The sequence below is a fragment of the Mustela lutreola genome, chromosome 6, assembly GCF_030435805.1.
Source record: "Mustela lutreola isolate mMusLut2 chromosome 6, mMusLut2.pri, whole genome shotgun sequence".
NCBI lineage: Eukaryota > Metazoa > Chordata > Mammalia > Carnivora > Mustelidae > Mustela > Mustela lutreola.
Genome location: NC_081295.1, coordinates 9,129,028 through 9,154,280, shown reverse-complemented (window position 1 = coordinate 9,154,280; position 25,253 = coordinate 9,129,028). Strand labels below are relative to the sequence as shown.

At 42.1% G+C, this 25,253-nt stretch overlaps 1 protein-coding gene across 5 annotated transcripts in view; it reads left to right on the top strand.

Moving 5' to 3' along the window:
• Positions 1-25,253, top strand: part of TULP4 (TUB like protein 4) — a 232,007-nt gene that overhangs the window by 62,053 nt on the left and 144,701 nt on the right. The window lies entirely within an intron of this gene.

Sequence of the window (25,253 nt, the reverse complement as noted above, 5' to 3'; positions counted from 1 at the left end):
TCTGTGGTCTTGAGCCTGCTCCCCGTGGGTTCAGAGCTCGCTTTGTCATTTTCTCCGCTTGCTGCCAAGGGACACTATTCAAACTGTGAATTCTGTCTCCCGTGTCCCAGTGGGAATGCGTTAAGGTGGACACGGTTCCCAGTAGCCTGTGTCCCTCCCCGAGCGTGTCTGTTCTCTTGGGCGCCCTCACTCTCCTCTCCTGGCAGCGTGCTACACGCCGGCACGGGCACGGGCACGGGCACCAGGGCGGCTCTGCCCAGGCTGGGAGGTTTGGTTAGATGCTCTAACCAGCGTGTCGTGCTCTCGGCCTTTTTAGTCACTCTTTCTGCGTAACAGAGTTAACTGCCCCTGTGTGAGGCTGGTGCTGTCAACAGGAGGGTGGTGGTGTCCTTTTCACCTTCAACGGTTAACAGCCGCCTTGCTCTGGGTGATGGTTTAACACCTGCCATGTATTTCTTGTACTTGGAGGTGCAAGAACGAAGGAGTTAATTGGGCAGAGGTGACACTAATCCACTGGACAAGAGCCATTGATTTTCCTATCTGTTGGGTGTATGACATTGAGATTGTGTTCTATCTGCATACTTAACACAGTTAAGGATCTGTGCACTAACACTAGTGAGAAAATATGACTAATTTGGGGTGAAAGCCAATGAAAAATCATTGCAAATCTTTTTTCTCTTCCTTATGAATTCTTCACAAAAAGGTGAGTTGGTGGATTTGTGTTCACCCATTGTGGTATCCTAGTGATGGCTGCAGGAGAGGACTGGGCTGTATTTCCGGGGGTGTGGTCCTCTCCCATTTCTGTTCCTTTTGTCCCCATTTGCTTGTTATAAGAAGTTCTAGCTCCACCATTTAACTAGCTGGTGTGGTCCTGCGCGAGTCATTCAAGTCATTAGATCACTCATGGTTAAACTGAAATAATAATTCCTTTCTTTCAGAGTTGTTGTAAGGATCTGTGAGAATATGGTTTTGTGAGGGCTTTGAAAGCGGTGGGCGCTGGGCGTGTGGATGACGACATTGTGTGCCTCGTACGCTGACTTACTTAACTGTATTCTTACTGTCCAGCCCTTGCATGCTACTCAGTACCCTTCCATTTCCTTACTAGTCTGACTTGTGAGGCCAGGAACAGTGTTTTTTGATTTTTGGTTCACAGTTAAGAGTTGAAAACACATATGCAGTCGGTAGGTGTTCATGGCATCTCTGTCGAGTGCTGGGTGCTGTGTGGACTCGCCACCACGGGCCGAGATGAATTATGGATTGTGCCTGCTGGGAGTCCACCATCTGGCAGTAAAGGCAATGTGTGCACCTGGATATCTCTTTCGCTGTGTGTGTTTCAGCCAAGTATGGAAAGAAAGATCTAGGTCATTGAAAGAACTAAGGCTGAAGTTTACACAGATTTTGTTATGAAGAGGACCTTTCTGCGAGGTCTTGAGAAATAGAATTTGGATAGGTTCCCCCCGCTCCCCGGAGGATACAAGAAGATTAAGCTACATTCTGGCCTCAGAGAAGCAGTTTCTCTCTTCTGTGTGACATGAGGTGCTGGGTTTCCTTTGGCTCCAACCTAAGCACATGTCTGTATTCACCTTATCACACCAGGTGTACCCCCGGGAAGATGCATTTGGAGTCTGGCTGGACAAGGACGGGACCTGTATGTATATTTTGCCATCCCTGGGACAAATCCACCATAGTCGATAGGAGGTTGACATGCTTAGCTCTTCCCGCTGAACTATGAAATGTTTACTGTGTACAGGTATACCCTGGTTTGTAATGGGGATTTTACTCATATCAGGGCATTCTGTACGCCAGTTAATCCAGGGCAGAAGGTTTAAGCAAGGTGCTGCCTTAATAATCTATCTGATTTACACAGTGCTCAGATGTAGCTGTTTCTGGGCTTAATCTATCAGCATGCAGTTGCAGTCAAGTTTGAAAATTGACATGCTCGTCTTCACGACCTGAGTTAAATAAATATAATTTGTTAGTGACTCACTTTGGGTGGCTCTTCTGGTCAAGCAATGAGCTCTGTTTATTGGAGCATATTTGAGTATGCTAGGTGACCATGTCTGTCTTGTCTCCTTCCCGGTAGGCCTTCTAAGTGCTCACCATGTAGGTGAATCCCATTCAGAGAGCATGAACCAGAAGCCACTGTTCTTTGTTGTAATCGATGGGGGAGGCTCTCTGTAGGGTCACCCTGCTGGTGCAGTAGGGGCAGAAGGAGCTCACGGCTGCCAGGTGGAATTGGGGGCTTTGCTGGTGTGCATAGGAGATTTGAAAGTTTAATTATATGCAGATAATTAAAGATACGAATTGCAAAACCACAGTCCCTCAGCCTTTCTTAACAGTTTTTCAGGTAAACTTGTACATAATAACAATGAAACAAACAGTGGGAACTTACCTAATTGTATATGCTGGAAGGGAATTTAAAACTAAAGGGTACTACTAAGTTGATCCATTTTTATTTTCCAGCATTAGGATTAAAGCTTTTCTGAGTGGGGAAAATGGGATAAGAGGATCTTCATAGTGAGGCTGGAAGGGTGGAGCAATATATGAATGAAGTAAATGTATGTTTAAAAATTTTATTTTTGGAGTGCCTGGGTGGCTCAGTGGGTTAGGCTTCTGCCTTCGGCTCAGGTCACATCTTAGGGTCCTGGGATGGAACCTCCTCATCTGGCTCTCTGCTCAGCGGGAAGCCTGCTTCCCCAACTCTCTCTGCCTGCTGCTCTGCCTACTTGTGATCTCTGTCTCTCACTGTCAAAAAATAAATAAATAAAATCTTTAAAAATTTTTATTTTTAAATTTCCCAATTGTAGCCATAGTTAATTTAATTTTCCTGGTGAGGGATAGATCTTCTTTTTTATTTGATCCACCAATGTAGAAAGTTGAATTAATAGCATTGACTTAATTTATTATGGAATTTATTTGATTATTTTAATATTTATTATGTTCTTTAACTTATATTATTGTATTTATATATTTATAATTTTAAGATAGTTTATTATAAAAATAATAGTCTTCAAGAAGTAACGTCTAAACCTGTCATCCTGATGCTATGATAGTGTATGGATGGCTTCAGGAAGACTCTGGAGTCAGAGTTTAACCAGGTATTATAGGTGGAAGATGTATGTGAGAAACAGCTCTTTTAAATGTGTCTTACGAATCACTATTTTGTTTTGTTTGTTTTTTAAAGATTTTATTTATTTATTTGACAGACAGAGATCACAAGTAGGCAGAGAGGTAGGCAGGGAGAGAGAGAGAGAGAGAGAGAGAGAGAGAAAGGAAGACGCAGGCTCCCCTGCTGAGCAGAGAGCCCGATGTGGGGCTCGATCCCAGAACCTCGAGATCACGACCTGAGCCGAAGGCAGAGGCTTAACCCACTGAGCACCCAGGCACCCTGACGAATTGTTATTTTGAACAGGGAACTGTTTTAGCGAAGAAGCAGAAATAAGACTGTTTCTCTATATTGAGATCAGAGTTTTGTTTCACCTAACCTGGCTTACCTATTTTTATGCCAGAGCTCAGGAGTGTGAGTTCGTCTTTATCATAGGAACACGTACACACAGGTAAATGCTAACAATGAAAAATAGCGGTGTTCTCACTTCTGTTTCCTGCCCCTGCCTCCTGTTCAGGCTGTTCACTGAAAGCTTCTTTATTACCTGTTTGATTAATCAGTGTTGGGATTTTGTATGTTGGCTTCTTTCCTATCTTGGCAGGCGATGCAGCTCTCCCTTCCTTAGTCGCTCAGCCCAGCCTTGCCCTGCAAGCCAGTCATCCTGGTATTGCTCTGTCGTAATTGGGTAACTCATTATTCAGTGTTTATGTTATTTAAACCATGTCAGTATTGTGCCCAGGCAAGTCAAGTAGGATACTATGATTATATTTCCTTTACTGTTCAGGAATTTTTTCCTTTGCGAGGAAAGTAGTCTTACTTTGCAGGATGCCTGGGTGGCTCAGTTGGTTAAGTGGCTGCTGTTGGCTCAGGTGATGATCCCTGGGTCCTGGGATTGAGTCCCACATCGGGCTCCTTACTTAGTGGGGAGCCTGCTTCTCCCTCTGCTTGTTGCTCCCTGTGCTTGTGCTCATGTGCTTACTCACTCTCTCTGACAAATAAATAAATAAATAAATAAATAAATATTTTTTTCCTAAAAAAAAAAAAGGTTTTATTTTTCCTAGTGGTTTGGTTTCTTTATCTGTTGCAAATATTCCAGCATTTTCAGTATTTTTCTACATGTTCAGACCAGTAAGATGATTTATTTGTTCTTTCTGTTTTTGGTTTTTTCCCTGGGGACCTCCATCTGGGAGTCCTTTGTCCTCCCGCTACTCTTTGGAGGACTTGCTGTCCAGCTAGCTCACTTACTGAACTTCCCCTTTTCATCACCTTGATAATTTCCTTTGCCTCTTACTTTTGCTATATCTTTTGGTTCTTTGACTTTGTATCTTTCTCTTTCTTGGTTTACCTCATTTTTTCGCTGGAACATAATCACCAGTATTTTCCTAAGAAAAAATTTGTAAGTCATGAATTTCAAGACGTATGTCTGAAAATGTCTTAATTCTTCCTTTACTGTTGATTGATAGTTTGTCTGGGTATAGCTTTCTAGGTTGGTTTCTTCCACATTTTGACAGCATCCTTCCATAGTCTTCACACTTGGAGAGCTATTTTTGGGAAGCACAGTAGTTCAGACTCTGAAGCTAGACTCCAAATCCTAAATTTAAGTATATTATTTAATATCTCTTTACTGTTAATCTTCTCATTTGTGAAATGGTTTACAAATTATACTTTTCTCATGTAGATTTGTTGTAAGGATTAAGTGAGTAACTGTAGGTGAAGCATTTAGAACAGTGCCTGGTACATCATGGGGGCTTTATAAATTGACTGTTATTATTCTAAATCCTCTATATGTGATCTGTTAAAAAAAATCTGCAAGTTTTGGCAACTGCTCTTTAACGTAGATTTTCTGGAATTTCATGATGATGTTTAAAAGTAATATACCATAAAGCTCTTTGGCACCTCTGTGTATGTGTGCATGGGAGGGCGTTTCAGCTGGTGGATTTTACTGTGGAATAATCTGGGGGAGAACCGGCAGTTTCTTTGCTAACTGCCAAATTTCAGCATCCAGGCATATTTCTCTGGGGTTGTTCAGTTTCTCTAGATAAGGCCCTTCCAGTCACATGCCTGTGAATTTACTTCTGCTGCCAGCATTAGAGAGCTAAGGGGTGTGTGTGTGTGTGTGTGTGTGTGTGCGTGCTGGGGAAGAGGAGGCGATAGGAAGAGGTGAAGCAGCTGGTATTATGTTGTGAACTCTGTGTTAGACGCCATTCTAAGAGCTTTAACTCATTTAACTCATCAACTCCGATTTTGAACCCGTTTTTATCATATTTTATAGCGGAGGAAACTGAGGTACAGAGGGAGGGGCTAAACAGCTTGCCCAAGGTGACATATCTCTCTCATTGACAGAGTTGAGACTGAACCAGGAGCTCCATAGATTCATCCTCTTAACCTCTCAGAAAATCACCCAGGGTTCAGTCCCTCTACCATCTTCATGGTGCCAGGACCCAAGGCTGTTGTCTTTGGTTTGTGGTGCCGGGAGAATGAGCTGTCATCATCTGACACTGTGAGGGACAAGCCTGCCTGCTTCCATCAGGAGTGCTCTGAGGGAAGGAGCATCCGCTGCTGCCCTGTGCCGTGCTGACTCGTGTGTGGCTTTTCTCCTGGCACCTGGGCTCATGCCTAAATCTTTCCAGGCTTTCTGCTGCTGGCATCTCTCTGGAGGCACTCAGTTTAGCTTTGTACTATTCTGGGACTCCACTTGCCACTCCTTATCCATTTTCTGTCTTCATTTGCTGTGATCTGGGCGTTGTGGAATATGGCCTTTGTGTTTGTTTTCATCTCTTTCTTTCTTTCTCTCTTTCTCTTTCTTTATTTTTCACGAGCAACCGAGGGTAAGAGAGAAAGAGAAAGAAAGTGCACTATGGGGGCAGGGGCAGAGGGGAAGCAGACTCCCCACTGAGCTGGCCTGATCTCCCCATTAGGAGATCATGACCTGAGTGCAAACCAAGAGCTGGTCACTTAACCTACTGAGCCACCCAGGCGCTCCTCTGAAGTGATTTCTGGGAGAAGGATTAGGACCATCTTTAGTTTGAAACCTTAAATCCAAAATCTCCTGTTAAGATATTTTTGAAGGTTCTTAAAAGCATTAAATATAGATTTTTCCCCCTAAACCAAAGCCAGAATATAATAGAATTCTATTTTGTTAAAAAGCTAGAATTTGTTGAAATGATGGCATTAATTTTTTTTTCCCTTAGCAGTTTGTGTAAAATTTTTTTTCTCCTAACAGAAATAAATAATCATGTCTGCAAGTAACTTCAGTGTAGGAAAACACGGTCTTTTGGGTGTATTTCTGCTAGAGAGAATGAGAGAGGAATGTGGACACAAGGCAATAATTTTTTTGGTAATAGCCTCCTAGGGAAGCAGCTTCAAGCTACATCATGTCAAAATGAGAGTGAGTGAGATTATTACTGAAAGTTCTGGGCAAATAAGTATTTCTCCCAGTATAGAATCTGTGTTCATGATTTATTAATAGGTGAGCCCATGGGTTCTTGGACCTGACTGCCTCTGTGCTGTGGTTGTATTATCCGTAAAGGACGATGACACCTGCCTCCTGCAGTGCTGGTGACCGAAGTTGGAATCCACAGATGATATACACGAAAGAGCTCATAAGTCTTTGTTCTTTCTTGATTACTGTTAGACTCACTGTCATCCTTGGGTATTGTACCCATTTGCTTTTCCTTTCAAGGCTAAAACAGTGGAACCGTGGCCTCTCTGCTGAGGAGTAGCCTCATGTTTGCAAAATATGGGAGTGGAATGTGAGGTGGGAGGCAGGTGAGGTATTAGGAGCAGATTGGAGGTGTTCTTGCTAGGAGTGGGGCTGGGCTCGTGCCAGTAGTTTTATTATAGGTTTGGGATTCTGGAACATTGGTCACCTCATGAGTATTGCTTCCTTACCTATAAGGCATTCCTGACTTCGTTTTAAGCAGGGCTCATTCATCCTGCCTACTTCCATCTGAGCTCACCGCACCTGCCTCATGCCCTCAGGTGTGGGGGAGCCGTCTGTCTATCTCCCGGCAGGCACGATGCAGCAGTGGGTGTGTGGCACTCGGGGCAGTGGGTGTCGTGCTCTAGGGGCAGTGGGTGTCATGCTCTAACGGGAGGTTTGTGGCTGAAGTTGAGCAACGTTGTCTCTCTGGGATGTGGTCTGGGCCAGGCCTGGAGGGTGCGGGAAGGGAGCGAGAAGGGAGCATTTGTACTGTGCCACAGTTGGGTATTTCTAATTGGGTCCGCCCACATGCTGGACTCTGAACTTCCAAAACAAACATGCCTGTGCGTTTTGCCCATGATTACACCACTGGGTGTTTTTGTTGTACCTTCTGGCAGCCTACATTTGGTTTCTCTTCCTCATTGTTGCTGTTTTATGGAATCTTTACTGGCATTTGTTGTTTTTCCACTTGGCCTACTTAGATTTGGTCTACTAAATACAGAGGAGATTGTCTCCGTCCCAGGGGCCTTTCTTTGTCCTGGAGTGACCCTCCTGTTCAAGCTCACCTCTAACCTCTTCTGCTGCTTGTGACCCCCTAACGGTGCTCGAGACAGAAGCCAATTTTGTCTGTCTTACCGCTCTTCTCTTTCCTTGCTTCTTAGGTTGTAGAGTTTAAGGACATGGTCATTAATCAGAGCCTTAAGATAAATAAATAACATTGGAAATAACATGGTTGTAAGGTCTATTTTATTAACTCCTTTGTAGAAGAAATAAATGTTTAATGGCTTTGTTGATAAGATGCTGTAAGTTAATGTTGAGGGCTTGGGAAGTTGATCTTATTCATTTTACTCAGAGTTTGAAAACAAAAATGTGAAAAACCGGCTATTGTCTCTCCATTTACCTGATGTTTTCGTGATCTTGGATTTTATTTTTCCCCTCTTCAGGAAATTTGCTATAGATGGCATTTGTGACTAATTAGGGACTTACCTAAACAATACGACTGAAGAGCTCTTTCCTGTGTTCTGGGCCTTTGAAATTTTCTTTAACCTTAATTATGCCTTCAAAAAGCCCAATTATCTACCTTAGTTCCAAGATTGAAATTATTTTAAGGTAGTTAGGATCTGTAACGTCAATTGACATTTTCCCCTAGTAATGACATACTTGTTTAATTGATGAATACCTTTTTATTTATTTTTTAAAGAGATTTTATTTATTTATTTGAGAGAGCACATGTGCACATGAGCAGGAGGGAGGGGCAGAAGAGGAGGGAGAAGCAGACTCCCTGCTGAGCAGGGAGCAACAATGCAGGGCTTGACGCCGAGATCATGACCTGAGGCAAAGGCAGACACTTAGCTGACTGAGACACCCAGGAGCCCGAGATAAAATACCTTCTTAAAAAAAAAAAATTACTGTATTTTAGATCAGCATTGTGCAACAGAAACATGATATGAGCCTCATATATAATTTGAAAGTTTTTAGTAGCTACATTAAAATAAAAAGTAACAAATGAAATTAATATTAATGCTTATATAACTCAATATATCTAAATATTTCAACTTGTAATTGATATAAAAACTATTATGTTCTTTTTTTCATATTAAACCTTTGAAATCTGGTCTATATTGGGTCTATAGCATTTCAAATTAGCCATATCTCAGTTGCCACCTGTGGCTCGTTTGGACAATGTAGTTTTGGACAGCACTGTTTTGAGTATTGTGGCAGAGCTGCATGCCTACTCCAGAGAGATTTTTAATGTGTGTCTTAGAACCTTGGATGAAAGGCATTTTTAAAATGTTTTTATTGGGAAATAATTTCAAACTTACACCAAAGTTGCCAGGAAGTAAAAAGAACACTGAGTTTTTACTCAAAATCACCTCTTGTTAACCTACACTCATTTGTTTTATGTGCTCCCTCCTTCTCTTGAGCCCTCCCTTCCATGCCCTGTGTGTGTGTGTGTCCCTTCCAAATCATTTGAGAATATTTATCTTGATCTTTATCCTGAAGTATTTCAGTGTATATTTCCTAAGAATAAGGACATTCTGTCATATAACCAATATAGTACAGTTACCAACTTCAGCAAATACAGCATTAATTTAGTACTTTAATGTATATATATATTTAATTTTAAAAAATTTTTACTAGCACATAATGTATTATTAGCCCCAGGGGTACAGGTCTGTGAATCACCAGGTTTACACACTTCATAGCACTCTGCATAGCACATACCCTCCCCAGTGTCCATAACCTCCCTACCCTTTCCCTACCCTCCCACCCCCCAGCAACCCTCAGTTTGTTTTGTGAGATTAAGAGTCTCTTATGGTTTGTCTCCCTCCCGATCCCATCTTGTTTCATTAATTCTTTTCCTACCCCCCCAAACCTCCCACATTGCATCTCCACTTCCTCATATCAGGGAGATCATAAGATAATTGTCTTTCTCCATTCGACTTATTTTGCTAAGCATAATACCCTCTAGTTCCCTCCACATCATCGCAAATGGCGAGATTTCATTTCTTTTGATGGCTGCATAGTATTCCATTGTAGATATATACCACATCTCCTTTATCCATTCATCTGTTGATGGACATCTAGGTCCTTCCATAGTTTGGCTATTGTGGACATTGCTGCTATAAACATTCAGGTGCACGTGCCCCTTCGGATCACTACATTTGTATCCTCAGGGTAAATACTCAGTAGTGCGATTGCTGGGTTGTAGGGTAAGTACTCTAATATATTTTTGTCCATATTCCACTTTTGTGAACTTTTTTCTCTAGTACAGGATCTAGGTTAGGATCACATATTGCATTTAGTTACTATGTATCTTTAAGCCCCTTTACTTTGGGACAGTTCTTTAGGGTTTTGGTTTTGTTTTTCATCTTTTATGACATTGGCATTTTGAAAGAATACTCCTCCCCCTCTTTAATAGAATGTTCTGCATTTGGAGTGTGTCTGATTTTTATTATTATTAAATTCATGTGAATCATCCCCAGCTGAGTCCTCCATGAGTTATATTGGATGTTGGGTCTTAGGGTATCACATATGGAGGCACACGGCATCTGTCTGCTCCTCGTCGCTGATGTTAATTTTGATCCAGTGTTCTGGCTGTGTAGTTAATGTGTTTTCCCCTTGTATTTACAGGCAGGCAGTGGGAGGATACTTTAAAACAATGCACATTTCCTGTTCCTATGTGGATTGACCATCCATTGATTCTTGCTTGAACCAGTCTTTACTGTGATGGTTGCAAAACGCTGATTTTAAACATATGTATACATATGTGTGTATATATATATATATATATGCAGGGAGGACTGGAGTTTAAAATATACATATATATACACACATATATATACATATATATATATGTATATATATATGCCTCTTTGGGACATGGCAAGATGTCCCAGCCTCATCTCATATATAATTTCTCTGAAGAGAAATTCTGCTTTTGTCGGGGTATGGAGGGATATGGTGGTATTAGAAACCAAGATCTGGCCTCTAGATGTGACCATTGCTTCTGGGTGTTCCTTGCCATTGGGCTCTCAGTGGATGTATATCTGCAAATATACGTACCGTGGAGGTCTGGGTCAGTTAGGAGACAGAAACCCCATTGTAGGTTAAACAGGGAAAGTTTAACAGAGAAATTATTAACTGATAAAAGCGATAAAGTAAATACAAAGAAACTGTATGGGACCCTAGGACTGGGGGTGAGGACCTAAGGAAAAGACACGCTTGGAAGGAGGTTCAGATCTCTCTGGCAAAGGTGTGGTTCATCCCAGCAGATAGCAGAGGAGTTTGTTGGCTGAGCGAGACTGGAGCAGTCCGAAGGCGAGCAGTAAACAGCTCTTTGGAGAGTAGTCAGAGGAGCGAGTGATCACCAGCTGGTGGTGTGGGATGCAGGGGCGGTCTGTGGGTAGAAGGTTCTCAGAGTGAGTGGGCCACACTGGAGCTTGGAGGAAGGGGGCTCACAGAAGGAGTGACCACTCAGTGTGCAGCCTTCCAGGCCATGGACAGCTGGGAGAACAGGTGGCAGGGGCTCTGGTTTCTGTGGTGAGGGGACTGCAGAAATGTTACTTACTTGCCAAAGGCCAGGGGGTCACAAGAGAGACTGTTCTGAGCCAGTGGCTGCGGCAGTTTCTACTGGATTTCCTCACACCCACCCAGCATCCCCCCACCCCCATGGCCCTTGGGAATTCTCACTCCCCAATGGTGTCCCTCCAGTGCCCTGAACTGAAAAAGTTGAACATCATGCTCACATTAAAGGAGAAACGCTTAAGAGAATTCCATTGTCTTACCAGTGCAGACATGGAAAGGTGCATTTGGAGCTGAGAGGTGATAAACTGACACACACGTGTATAGCACATGTGTGTATTTAGGAGTCCTGAGTTTACGCCAATATTTCCAATTCCATACCACCCCCATGGCTTCCTTCATTTGATATTTGTATTTTTCCTTCCATAGTTTGCTCAATCTCATAATACATCTGAAATAGTCTCAGAGTCTCCCTTCCTAATACAGAAACACACCTACGTAATAAGATATTACAGACTGAATGTCTCCCCAAGATTCATATTTTGAAGCCCAGTCTGCCAATGGGATAGTATTTGGAGATGGAGCCTTAGGGAGGTGGTTTGGGTTAGAGGAGGCCATAGAGTGAGGCTCCTGTGATGGAATTCGCTCCCTTGTAAGACGAGACACTAGAGAGCTTGCTCGCTCGCCCGTTAGTGTGCAAAGAAGAGGTCAGGTGAACGCGCAGTGGGATGCTGGCCGTCTACAAGCCACAGAAGATGCCTTGTTATGAAACCTACTTTGTCGGTCACTTTGAACCTGGATTTTCAGCTTCTAGAATTGTGAGAGATAAAATTTTGGTTGTTTAAGCCATTCAGTCCCTGGTATTATATATTAGCCACTGAGCTAAGAGAGAAGATCTCAGGGTCTGCTGGCAGGGTGTCCCTGCACGCCACCTCCCCCCACACTGGGGACAACTAGGCAACAACTGATATTCTTAAATGACTTGGATTAGTTCCTCTCTACTTTTTCTTTAGTTTAGTTAAGTAATTCATCTGAAACACAGTTGGGTTTATTTGTTTCAATTTCATTTTCATTTTTGGATTTTCCCCTCTATCCGTTCTTATTGATTTTATTTTGTTTTGCATATGTAGAACATTAACATCCATTGAAAACTAAAAAAACACACAAAGGTATTCTTGGAGAACTGACATTCCTTCCCTTACCTCTTCTACCCTTTCCACCCACCTGATAAATTCTCTTGTTACCTTATGATATTTGTTTGCCTTCTATAAAAGTAAGTGTTTCTATGATTTATAATGTTTTCTTCCTTCCTCTTCTTTCGTTGACAAGAGCACTTTTTATGTGTGTGTGTGTGTGTGTGTGTGTGTGTACATATATATGTGTGTTTTTTGCCTGTTTTATTGAGATAGAATTTTACATATAACATTGTATTAGTTTTAGGGGTGTGTGTGTGTTGTGTGTTATATACACACAAATGCTTTCTTACACTTTGCTTTTCCACTTAACATCTGGAGGTGACTTCATGTCCACTCGTGCAGATCGCCCACAGCCCCTTCCAGCCCACGGTGCTCTGCTGTGTGTATGTGCCAGGATCAATTCAGCAGCCTCAAGTTCAAGTATGTAGGGAATTTCCTGTAGTTTGTAATTATAAATAATGCTGCAGTGAATCACTTGTGCATATGTATTTTCATATTATTGGAGATGTGTCTTCAGGGTAAGTTCTTAGATGTAGGATTGCTGAGTCAAATGTGAAAGCATATGTGGTTTTGTTATATATTGCCAAACTCCCTTCCGTAATGGTACAACTATTTTGCATTCCTACCAGCAATGTATGAAAATACCTTTTCTCCCACAGCTTCACCGACAGAGTGTATTATCAAGCTTTTAAGCTTTTGCCAATTTGCTAGATAAGAAATGGCACCTCAGTATAGTTCTAATTTGACTCTCTTTTATTACAAGTGCACTTGAACAAGTTTTCAAATACGTAAGGGCCATTTTTGTTATCTTATGTAGTCACATCCTTTGTCTGTCTTTCTAAAGGATTTTTAATCACTTTGCCGTCTTCAAATTTTAAAAGTTCTTAGTTGGGGACATTAGTTTTTTATTTGTGATATGTATGTTTTCTCTCTTTTATTTATCTTTCCACTTTGCTTATTATTTATTTATTTATTTATGGCCTGCCAAAGTTCTGAAAACTTCTTATTTTGTTAAATTTATCAGTCTTTTATTACATCTTTTATTATTAAGTCATAATTAGAAAACCCCTTTCTATACCTCAGTTATAGGTAAATTTACTCATTTTCTTTAGGTTCAGGAAAAGACTCATAACAGATTATTGCTAGTAAGAAAAGCAATGTATACTTTGTACTTGTTATGGAATCTCTCATGCCTGGCTTTCTTATAATAGGACCAATGGTAATTGGTTAGTTTAGTTGGACCTGCTAGGCAGTTTGCTTTTAAATTCATGCGAATGGATATAATCTAAAGAACAGAGCGGTCACCCTCCAGGTAAAGTTTGAATTTTAGTCAGTCATAGTATTGAGAATATGGTTGGTTCTATTTTTTAAAAGATTTCATTTATTTACTTGGGAGAGAGAGAGCACAAGCAGGGGAGAAGGGAGAAGCAGACCTCCTGCCGAGCAGGGAGCTCCATGCAGGCCTCAGTCCCAAGATCCCAGGATCATGACCTGATCTGAAGACAGACGCTGAACTGACTGTGGCACCCAGGCGCGTTAAGAATATAATTCATTCCTCTGATTTGTCCGTTTTGAGTTATCCTTAAGACCAGGCCACTCTTCCTGAGATTCTTGTCTGTTTATTGGTCCTTTGTTTAAGGTGGTATCTCCCCGATTCCCTGAGCATTTGGCTCAGTCTCATCAGCATCTTAGAGCTCCGTCTGTCTGACCTCAGGGCAGTGGTTTTCGGGAGAGAGGTTTTATAGGCCGTGATATTTCTTCGCTTGTTGCCTGTGACCCTCACTGAGGAGAGTGAGACTTAGGATGCTGATTGGGACAGGCGGGTACTAAGCAATAGGTCCTCACCTCCTTTCTCTGTGAGACTTATGTGAAAGGCCCCCTCTGCTAATGAGCTCACAGCAGTCCAGAGGCTGGGAGGGAGCAAGTTGCCTTTTCTTACTGAGTAATTGCAAATAATGTGGTGAATCATTTTCACACAGGGAGAGACGAAGATGGTGCCAGGGAGCAGTCACTTGACACTGAGCCATCGTTATCTCTTTGAAACTCCCCATGTGATGATGGACCCAAATAAGCAGGAAGGAGCCTGGGGTTCTGGTCCAGTTCTGATAATCTTTGCGTCCGTGACCATGGGCCAGCTACTTTCTGACCTTTAATTTTGTTTGTCCTTAAAAATCATGCAGTCTTTAAGAACTTGTCTAGCTCCAAGGTTCCAAATTCTTCGAGTTTCTTTTATTTCCTACTTTTAACACTTTTAATTGTTCCATTCCCCAACTGCTAAGTACTTAAGTCTTTGCCACCCCCTCTTTTTTTTTTAAACCAAATATTCACCTTCTTCTGAAAATTCTTAGTCTTAAGACTAAGTCTTAGGGGCGCCTGGGTGGCTCAGTGCGTTAAGCAGCTGCCTTCGGCTCAGGTCATTGTCCCGGGGTCCTGGGATCGAGCCCCGCATAGGGCTCTCTGCTCAGCAGGGAGCCTGCTTCCTCCTCTCTCTCTGCCTGCCTCTCTGCCTGTTTGTGATCTCTCTCTGTCAAGTGAATAAATGGAATCTTTTAAAAAAAAAAAAAAAAAGACTAAGTCTTAGTCTTCAGATAAGTTGATAGATAACTTGATATTTTGTCATTTGTTTGTGTGTAAATTCCATGGGAGCTGGGAGTTGCCTTTGGCACCTTAAAATAAATGGTAAGTAGTGTATTTCTTCTTAGTGTGGCTTTGTTTTAGAAGGGAAAATCAATTCTAGGGTCTTAGTGACATTGAGGTAGGCCTTAATGATTCAGGTTTATTACCATATAGACCGCAGTAACTTGACTTTGTTTCATGGCCCTGAATTATACCCATTGGTAACTATGGCCAGAGGTCATGAAAATGCATTGTTGCAGAAGGAATTAGGTGATAGTGTAGCTTGATCCTTACAGACCCATCCAGGCAACTTGAAAAACAATTCAAAATATGGTAATGAATTCATATTAAAACCCTCAAACCTTCCCTCCCCCAACCTAGCTTTATGTTCTGCTGTTTCATTTGTATAATGGGATTTCCTTCATGTCTGAGAAATGGATAATTTAATTATTAAAAGAGAATCCATTCTCAGTTGGGATGACATTTATTAGGAACATTTGGCCCTGCTGTTGAGCAGCTATCTTATTTTTCTTATGTGGAATAAGAGCCAATTAAATTTTCAAAGATGTGACCCAGAGCCAGATGTTCTCTTGAAGTAGCCCACATCCCTTTTTTTAATGATCAAAAGTATAAAATAATTCATGTTGCCACATAACAGCCAATGATTGTCATAGATTTAGCTTAATGTAGAAGGAAAGGCCAAGACTTTTCATGCAGTGTGAAATTTACTGAAGTTCTGTGGATTTACAATAACGTCTATAAATGGAAAGCTGCCTTTTAAAAAAAAAAAAGATTATTTATTTATTTATTTGTCAGAGAGCGATGACAAGCAGGCAGAGAGGCAAGCAGAGAGAGGAGGAAGCAGGCTCCCTGCTGAGCATAGAGCCCGATGCGGGGCTCGATCCCAGGAGCCTGGGATCATGACCTGAGCTGAAGGCAGCGGCTTAACCCACTGAGCCACCCAGATGCCCCGGAAAGCTGCTTTTCTAGAATAGATTTATACCTGGAAAGTCAACTTCTGATATATATTTTTTAAAGATTTTATTTATTTATTTGACAAAAGAGAGAGAGACAGCAAGAGAGCGAACAGAAGCAGGGGGAGTGGGAGAGGGAGAAGCAGGCTTCCTTTCTGAGCAGGGAGCCTGATGTGGGGCTCAGTCCCGGGATCCTGGGATCATGACCTGAGCCAAAGGCAGATGCTTAACGGCTGAGCCACCCAGGCGCCCCCTCATAATTTTTCCTTAGTGATGTTGAATTGTGGCAATTGTTTTACTGTTGATATTTTAAAAAATTAAAATATCTCAAATATTTGATTTACGTTTTCATTCAACTCATTTGAAAAACACTAAGCCTCTTCTTTGTGCTAGCTACCATGCCAAGAGCTGTGGGTTTTTGCTTATTTGTTTGTTTTTAAAGATTTTATTTATTTATTTGTCAGAGAGAGAGCGAGCACAAGCAGGGAGAGCAACAGGCAGAAGGAGAAACAGGCTCCCTGCTGAGCAAGGAGCCTAATGTGGGACTCGATCCCAGGACCCTGGGATCATGACCTAAGCCAAAGGCAGATGCTTAACTGACTGAGTCACCCACGTGTCCCAAGTGCTGTGATTATAGGGATAAATAAGATGAATACAGATTTTAATTAATTATGATGTATTTGGTTACAAGTACAAAACTCAATCATACTGATTTGAGCATTTAGTAAAAGAAGTGTTTTTGACTTGTGAAACTAAGAACACTCAAGGAATATTAGGTTTGAGTCATGGCTGGGGCCCTTGGGACCTGGTGTCTCTCCATCTCTCTGTTTCTGTCAGTGATGGCTTCATAGACAGGCTCATTCCTCAGGCAAACAGTCTCCCAGTTCTTACTGCATTGAAAAAGAGAGACTGCTCTTCCCCAGTGAAAGTGCTGGGCTTGACTCTTATTATGTGGAGCTAGTCATAGGCCTAAACTTGAACCAGACATTGTGGACAAAGGTAGACAGTGCTCTGATGGGCCAAGCCTGAGCCAAGGGTGGATGGAGTCATCCCTTTATTAGCAAGTAGACTGAAAACAGGGCATGGTGGTCGTAGGGGAAGATCAAGGCTCTACCCTAGGAGCAGAGAATGAATGGAGTCAGCAGTAGCCAGTATCGCCTTCCAACCTCTGTGGTGGTGGCAGTGGTGGCCGTGGTGGCTGCAGCGGCACCGTCATGATGGAGAAAATCCAGGCTGCTGCAGGAGCACCTGGCAGGAGATTTCAATACAAACCTAGCTGAAAAGTGTAAAGAGTAACAACAATGAAAAATGGACACTTAAGATAACATGCTTCAAGGAAACATAATTTGGTGAAGGCCCATGGAAATTAACCTTGTTTTGGACATTTGGGGGCAGCAAGCCTATTGACTCTGTACCTGTGAGCTCTCTCTGGTGCACGTCAGAGCTGCAGGAGAGCTGCTGACCTGTGACTGCCCCAAGGCAGAGCTCCGGGTCCTGTGGAGCCTTCTACACCGCCTTCTGTTGTACTTTCTGTGAGGGAGCCGGCTAGTGGGCTGCAAGGTGACATTTGCTTTGGAACTTGAATCACTGCCCCGAGGCAGAGCCAGGACCACGGAGGGAGCAGATATGGAAGAGGGGACTTTGGAGGTGAAAGGGTGATCACAGAACATTTCCAGCATGGTTTTGAGATATGCCTTGACTGTGACAGAGTTTGTTCTTGACTGTGGGAGCTTTGCCTTACTTCGTCTGCAGTCTCCCCTCCTGGGAGTCCCTGAGGACCCCTCTTCTCATGTGAATGTAATCCCTTCTGGTCGGGCCTTCTCCATGCTCAACAGTGAGGACTGTTCTCAGAGGGATCACAGAGCTCAGGGAACATTCATCCAGTGGCCAAGTGAGCTTAGTTGAGGATGATCTGCTCCTGGGTGATGAATGGTGCTTGCTGTGAGGACAGAAGCAGGAGTGTAGTCTGACCGGGACCTTGAGGACAGCTGCTTGTCCTTTGGTGGTGACCTCCAACACTATTGACCTTCAACGCTGTTGGAACTGCAGTAGCCACTAGTAGACATAGAGATCTGTCATTTTATAGTGGAGCGTACTCTAACCTTGGTAATTTGGTGACCAGTGAAAATGTGTTTTTCTGGGGAAAGTTTATCAGAATTGTTTTATATTTATGTAGCCACTAGATTTAGCAAACCTCAAGCATAGTGTACACATTCAGTTTTTGGCCACTGGTAACTGTTGAGCACAAATCGTGTTTACTGATTAGGTCCCCATTAATTTAGATTTATTTTCTTAAGTTTGTCCCCGAGTCACTAGGTGAGTTTCCTTCCCCACTGCCTTCTGCTGTGTGTGCATCCCTCCTGTGTGTATGCATGCCTTGGGGCGGGTAGCGAGGGCAGGGTAGGGGGCACACAAGCGCACACATACGAATCTGGTGGGATTATCTCTGTCGGAGGAAGAGGTGGTCCCGCAGAGGAGCCCAGACTTGGTCCCAGAACCGTCACCACAAGCACATTGGCCCTGGGCTTTCTGACTGTGCTGTCCCAGTCCTACCTCTCACCTTCCCGAGGGGAGTTCTCTTCGCTCTGACATCACCAGGGAGAAATGGTTCAGTTTTCTGGACTCCTGTTTCGTCCTGCCTTTTCCCAGAGTGCCCTGCCTCCCACTTGGCACTCGTTGCTTGTACCGCTCGCTGCACAGAAAACCTTTTGCCTTCTGCGATGTTTGGGGACGTGTACATCATCTGGTTTATGCTGTTAGAGCCTTTGAAGGACTGCTGAGCTGCTGGAAATGGCACGGGTGAAGTGAGACTGAAGAATTAATGAATTTTAAGGCTGCCCCTCTTTTGAAAGTCTGCTTAAACTGCTGCACTTAAAAAGATTAATTTACATAAGCATGTATTATTTATCAACATGAGAAGCGTCTGAACTTTGTTGTTCATTCGCATACACTTTAGACCCGAATCCTGAAAACTAGTGTTTCGCTTATGTAGCCTGGGTCGTCTGTGGAGGGACAGTGTCTCCATATGGCTGAGACATTTGGGGAGGTAAGTGCACAGCTAACCTGGTAGGTATCCTGGGCATGTTGGCTTCCTCGAACAACGGAGGAACTCATTCTATAATACGTGTTTGGGATTTTATATTTGACATTTCCAAGTGAAAGTGTAAGACCATGTGGCATTGCCCATATTACTGATCTTTTGAAAGGGTAGATGACAGACACCGTTATATGAAGGACGCAGGATTTGGAGTTAGATGGACCTCGCAGCACTTCCGGGTTTTACTACTTAATGATTGTATTGTCTTCATCACGGTATCTTAGCTATGAAGCAAGGATTATAAAATCCTGTAGGGCTATCATGAGGACCAAATGGGATAATGCGTATTTACTTCCAGCAGAAGATATCTGGAATGGTGTTTGACCCTGAGAAGCTGCTCAACAGATAACTCCTAGACTTTCTGTAGGACAGAGAGATTAAAATGAACAGTATGCCTCGGGCCCAAACCTTTAAATTCGGGCATACTGCTTCACACTTATAATCAGCAGAATAGTGGTTTGCTGTGCGGATCTGTGGAACCTGCCCCCCAACCCAAGGGCTGTACCACCAGGACCGGCCCCAAGGGGTGGGGAAAAGCAGACCCACTGCAGCAGCAGAAGCAGAGGGAAATGGGGTTTCAAGGAGGTGGCATGTTGAGGTTGGCCAAAGCTCACAGTTAGTAGACTCTGGAAGGGGTAGGAGTTGTGCACAAATTGTGCTCCTTGGGTGTGCTTAACTTGGAACTGCTTGTGAGCGAGTCTGGGCTTTGTGCTTTGTCTACAAATTGTTGCTCCAATTCCTATCATAGAGCTAAGTGAGAACAGAGCTCATGCTGGTTGAAACGGAGTCCAAAACAATGTTGTGATTTAGCTTCTCCAGACTTTGGCTGGTTGAGTCACCATTGGTATGCTTTTACTTTTTGTGTGTTTCTAACCAAACAAAACACAAGTTAATGCTGGGAGGGGGCCATGATGAAAAGACTAAAGGCTCTTTACTGCCTTTTTGTTTTATTTTGTTTTAATCTGACAGGACAAACAGTTTCACTTAAAATGAAAATACTAATAAAGTATTTATACTTTAAAGTATATATACTATTCCTATCACTCTGCCTAGCTTATCAGATATAAAAAGGATCTATGTGGGTTTCTTTTTAGTGCTAAAAGGTCCAATATTTTCAATTTTGAAGACTCACTTAGGCAAAGTATTTACTTTAATGATTTAAGACTGGTCTAGACTTTCAGCTTTGGCTGGAACAAAACCCCTTGAGCTACTCCTTTCCTTTTTTTTCTAAAATACAAACAAGCTTACATTTCTTCCCTTACTTTATGACAGGAATAATTATGATCCCATAATTCTTTGATCTTTGCTACCAGCTAATTTGGCATTGCACTTTAATGTATGTGCATTTTTTTTTCTTCAAAACTTGGATAAAAAGTACGATCACATCTGTAGCAGACTACAAGATAAAGTTCGGTTATAAAATCCCATAATGGAAATTTTAGGTAGGTTTTTTTTCCTAGAAAATAATTTTTTGTTGCACTTTCCCCCTAAAATAAATCATTACAGTAAAATATGGTTATGTAGCTTTCGATAGATTGGAAGCCTTACAGTCCTACACTGCAAGGGTAATTGGCATGAATAGTGTGATCCTAAGGCATTACAGTGTTCCAGAGTGCCATCTTAACCATTATAGCAGGGTTATTTTGAGTGTAGTATTTTTGTTCATTAAATGTTATTGCATGATAATTAATCAAAAAGTGGAGCTCTCCATATTTCATATACACAAGAACTTTTTTGGATATATTTATTTACTTGAGAGAGAGTGCACAGTGGGGTGTGGGGGTCAGAGATAGAATCTCAAGCAAACTCCCTGCTGAGTGCAGACCCCCCAACTCAGGGCTTGATCCCACGACCCTGAGATCATGACCTGAGCTAAAAGCAGGGGTCAGACACTTACCTGACTGAGCCACCCAGGCACCCCAAGAACTTTCTTATTTAAAAAGTGGTACATGATCCATAAACATATATGTATATATATACTTACATATATGCACACACATATATACTTATAAATATGGACATATAAAATATATGTATACACTCTTAGTCTAATCACTTCTTCCCATTCTATTGCTAAGCCTGGTTGAGCCACCATGATCTTTGGTTTGGATTACCGCACTGGTCATCTAGCTGGTCGTCTGGTTCTCTGGAGTTTCCTTTAATCCACACTGTGGCCAGAATATCATTTCCAAGCATTAGGATATCCCTTACCTCTCTGACTCAGGTAGCTCCTGACCTGCCCTTTCCTCTGACTTCCTCCTTTCCCCCCTGAAGTGCAGTCTGCGCATTGACCACCTTCTGTGCTCTGATGGGCAAGGCCCAAGTTTCACAGCCCTTCTGCCCAGTTGGTGCCTTTTCTCCCTTAGATGCCCTGTTATTTAAGGTTGATTCCTCCGAGGGGCTTTCCCTGACCAAGCCACAAGTTATCCCTTCTCCAGCTTTCTTGCCTATCACAATCAGATTTTGTTCCTTAAAATCACATTTGGATTCCATTACCTTTGAGATTAAAAATCTAGAAGGGTTTTCTAAATTGGTATCAAATGCGAACTCTCCTAGTTGGATTTCTTTCTTGACTTACTGTGTCATGTGAACATTTATGTTTTGTACAGTGTACTTAGAGTCCCTTCCCTTGCTGAGATGCTTCTAACAGTTGGGTCACTTGATAGTGTCATAAATAACCTATTTATTTTTATTATTTAGGTATATAATGTCATAGATACCAAATGCTGACTACATGCATGGTTTTATGTTAGGGTCTTTCTCTGTGTTTGTGTATGCTTTTACAGAGCTTAAGTGGGTATGTACCTGTCCTTTGGTATTTTGTACTTGTATTTTCGCGTACATCAGATGGTCCTGAGTTGTGTGGTACCGAGCCACACATGCTGACACTCACTTAAGCTCCTTGATTAAAAACCAGAATAAGATGAAGGTACTTGGTTAAGCTGTTCTCCGTCATGGCCTGCTACAGTCCCTTGCTCAGCCTGTGGACCAAGGTGAGTGGTTCTTGTGGTGATGGTTGCATTTTTGCTTCTCCAGCCCTGTGTCAGGTCTGTTCTTGAGTTCTTGAGGCAGAGGCTGAGCAAGACTTAATTTGACTTCCTGAGCAGAGTAGGTAGGCCCAACTCCCTGCTTATACAAATTAGCAACAGTGAAAGTAAGCCTTGCTATTAACTTAAAATGGTGTTGTTTCATTTACATTTAATGGTTACATGGGTTGTGTTCTTTTTTTCTTTTTTTAAAAGATTTTATTTATTTATTTGACAGAGATCACTAGTAGGCAGAGACACAGGCAGAGAGAGAAGGGGAAGCAGGCTCCTAGCTGAGCAGAAAGCCCGATGCGGGGCTTGATCCCAGGACCCTGGGATCATGACCTGAGCCAAGGGCAGAGGTTTTAACCCACTGAGCTGCCCAGGCACCCCACAGGTTGTGTTCTTAAGAGACGAAGAAACACTGGTGTCATTTCCTGGGAAGAAGTCTTGGGTGGTAGTGCTCCCTTTTATAACCGTGAGCCATTGTGGTGCCACGGACTCACCGACTAGCTGCCTTGTGCAAATCAGGGTTGTCTGCATCGCTAAAGCTCAGTGTATCACGATTGAGTAGCATCTTGTCATAGAGCCATACCATTCTTGATTTAAACATTCACTCACTGAGGGCATTTAAAAAGTATTTTCAGGTTTTCCTAAGAGTAAATAGGGCTACTCTCTTTTTATAAATTCCGTTGGGATTATGTTTTAGAGCTCCATTCTCAAAAGTGGGATTTAATAGGATTACCAACTTGAGTAATTTAAATGTTTGTTGTATATTTCCAGAAGGCTTGGCAAAATGACTAACACCAGGTATTTTGAAGACTTCTGGAGTCTAGAAGTTCTAGCTCATATGGAGTCTTAATTTTTTTTTTTGCAGCTAATTAAGGGGCTTAAAGTAGTATATTACAGTTTTAGTTTTTATTTCTTCATTTATTAATTAGGTTGAAATCTTAGAAATAATATTTTGTCATCTGTGTAGACTGATACTGATTAACTTTGGGGATATAGCAAATTTTTATATGTTACACTTAAAATTGTTTTCTCCACCCATTAAAATATTGGGTACTTAAAAAAAAATCAACAACCTCTTTTACCTTTAATCACACCCTCTGTATCTCTAACAACCACATTTAGCTTTATTTTATAGTTAAAATAAATACGTAAATGTCTCTGTTCTAAATTCTTATTACGATTTAAACAGGACGGGGAAGGGCAAATAAGGTTTTCCCTTTCAGAATATTCTTTGGTATTTATGACTACTTACTTCTTTCTGATAAACTTTAATATCTTTTTTTAATTCCTATTAGCCAGGACTGCAGAAAGCAGGTTCTCGTTCTGAAAAACATTTGGGCCCCAGATAAGGGTGAGCCAGCTAGAAATGCTCCCACAGGGTTGATGTTGATCTGTGGCGTGTGGTCCATCTGCCTCCCAGACTGCCCGGCTCCGGTCATTCGTCTGCTTCTCCCATCCCCACCCACTGTGGCTTTGCCAATAATTGTCTGTGGGGAGTTTGATAATGCTTCAAACCTGCATATTCACTGGATTCATGCCTCTGTTACTATATTTAGTATCCCAGATAGACTCCTAATGTCTTTCTCCATTTGTCTTTCTTTATCTGTCATTAGGTCTTTATAATTTTCTTTAAATAGATTGCTTATATCCTACTTTAATTCCCCCAAACTACGCTTATTGAAGATATGATTGCTTTACAATTTCACTTCCAGATCATATAGATCTCTATTAATTTCTTAAAATTTTGAAGCCAGAGGAGTAAACATACCTAGTATATATGTATATTTCACTACTCTTTGTAACTTGAAAGTTGTGTGCTTAGTAAAATGTACAGTATGTTCTCTTTTCTACTCTACATGAAAATACCTTTCTACCTTCAAGCTACAGATTCTCTAATTCAGACATCTCCTTTTTTTTTTTTTTTAAGATTTTATTTATTTATTTGACAGAGAGAGATCACAAGTAGGCAGAGAGGCAGAGAGAGAGAGGGGGGAAGCAGGCTCCCCTCCGAGCAGAGAGCCTGATGCGGGGCCTGATCCCAGGACCCTGAGATGATGACCTGAGCCGAAGGCAGAGGCCCAACCCACTGAGCCACCCAGGTGCCCCCAGACATCTCTTTTTGGAGCGCTGCTCTTGGTTGAGAGACATAGAAGGACAATTGTGTGTTAAGACATGTTCAGATACAGTGATATTAGTATTTTCTGTTTTCATTTTAGATCCCCGAGACTAGATCTTTTTTTTTTTTTTTTTTTTTTTTTTGAGATTTGCCTGTTTATTTTAGAGAGCAAGCAAGCAGGGGGAGGAGCAGAGGGAGAGAGAGAATCCATAAGCAGGCTCTCCCCTGGGCATGGAGCCTGTCTCAGGGCTTGAGCTCATGACCCTGAGATCAGGGCCTGAGCCAAAAACCGGGAGTTTTTGGATCACCAAACTGAGCCACCCAGGTACCCCAAGAATAGAGCATTCTTAAAGTCTCTATAAGCACTAATATGTAGTTTTTTCTGGATATTGAATATGTGAATTCTTGAACAATAAAACTCTTCTAAATAGAGCCTTTGATTCTGAGATGCTCTGAAGTGGTTTTACGTGGGCACTTGTTAAGAATGTCAGAGAACAGTATCCTCTCGGAAGTAGCCGCAGTGGTTGCTGGTGCAGCTGGCTCCGGAATCTTCAGGGCATCCTCCCATGGACCCTGGAGATGGCGCGTCCTTGCCCTGAAGAGGAGGTTCTTCACCACTGCTGTTTTTCGGAGCACCCCTGGAACCCTCGCAGTTATGTTTTAACCTTAGGGATTTTACTAGAGGATTATTTTCTTTTATTTTCCCCAATATTTCTATTTCTTCTTGGAGAAGAGTATTTAATAATGGTTAGTTGACAGAAAGAATGAGTGAATTAGTAAAGATAGAAGCAAAAGTGTGAGTAACTTTTCTGTGTTTTAACTTCTTTTGGTTTGTCTCTGAGGTGTTTGGAGAGCGTCCAGCTGCATGATATCATTACTGAGCCGGCGAAGTGCACATTCTAGTGTGACTAGGCCAGCCTTTTCCATTCTGTGTTAGCACATTTGCAGGTCAGTGTCACCATGAGCAACTACAGAAGTCCGTCTTCTGGGACAGACTTGGAATGTGTGTAATAGGCAGACTCAGCCAAGCGTCCATTTTCTCCTCTTTCTTCACTAAAAAAACCCCAAAAAACCACCAAAATACTTGCTGGTGCAACTTGGTGGCAAATGCGAATAAAGAGTGGTTGTTGTCGGGTATAAATAAAATTGCCATACAGTGAGA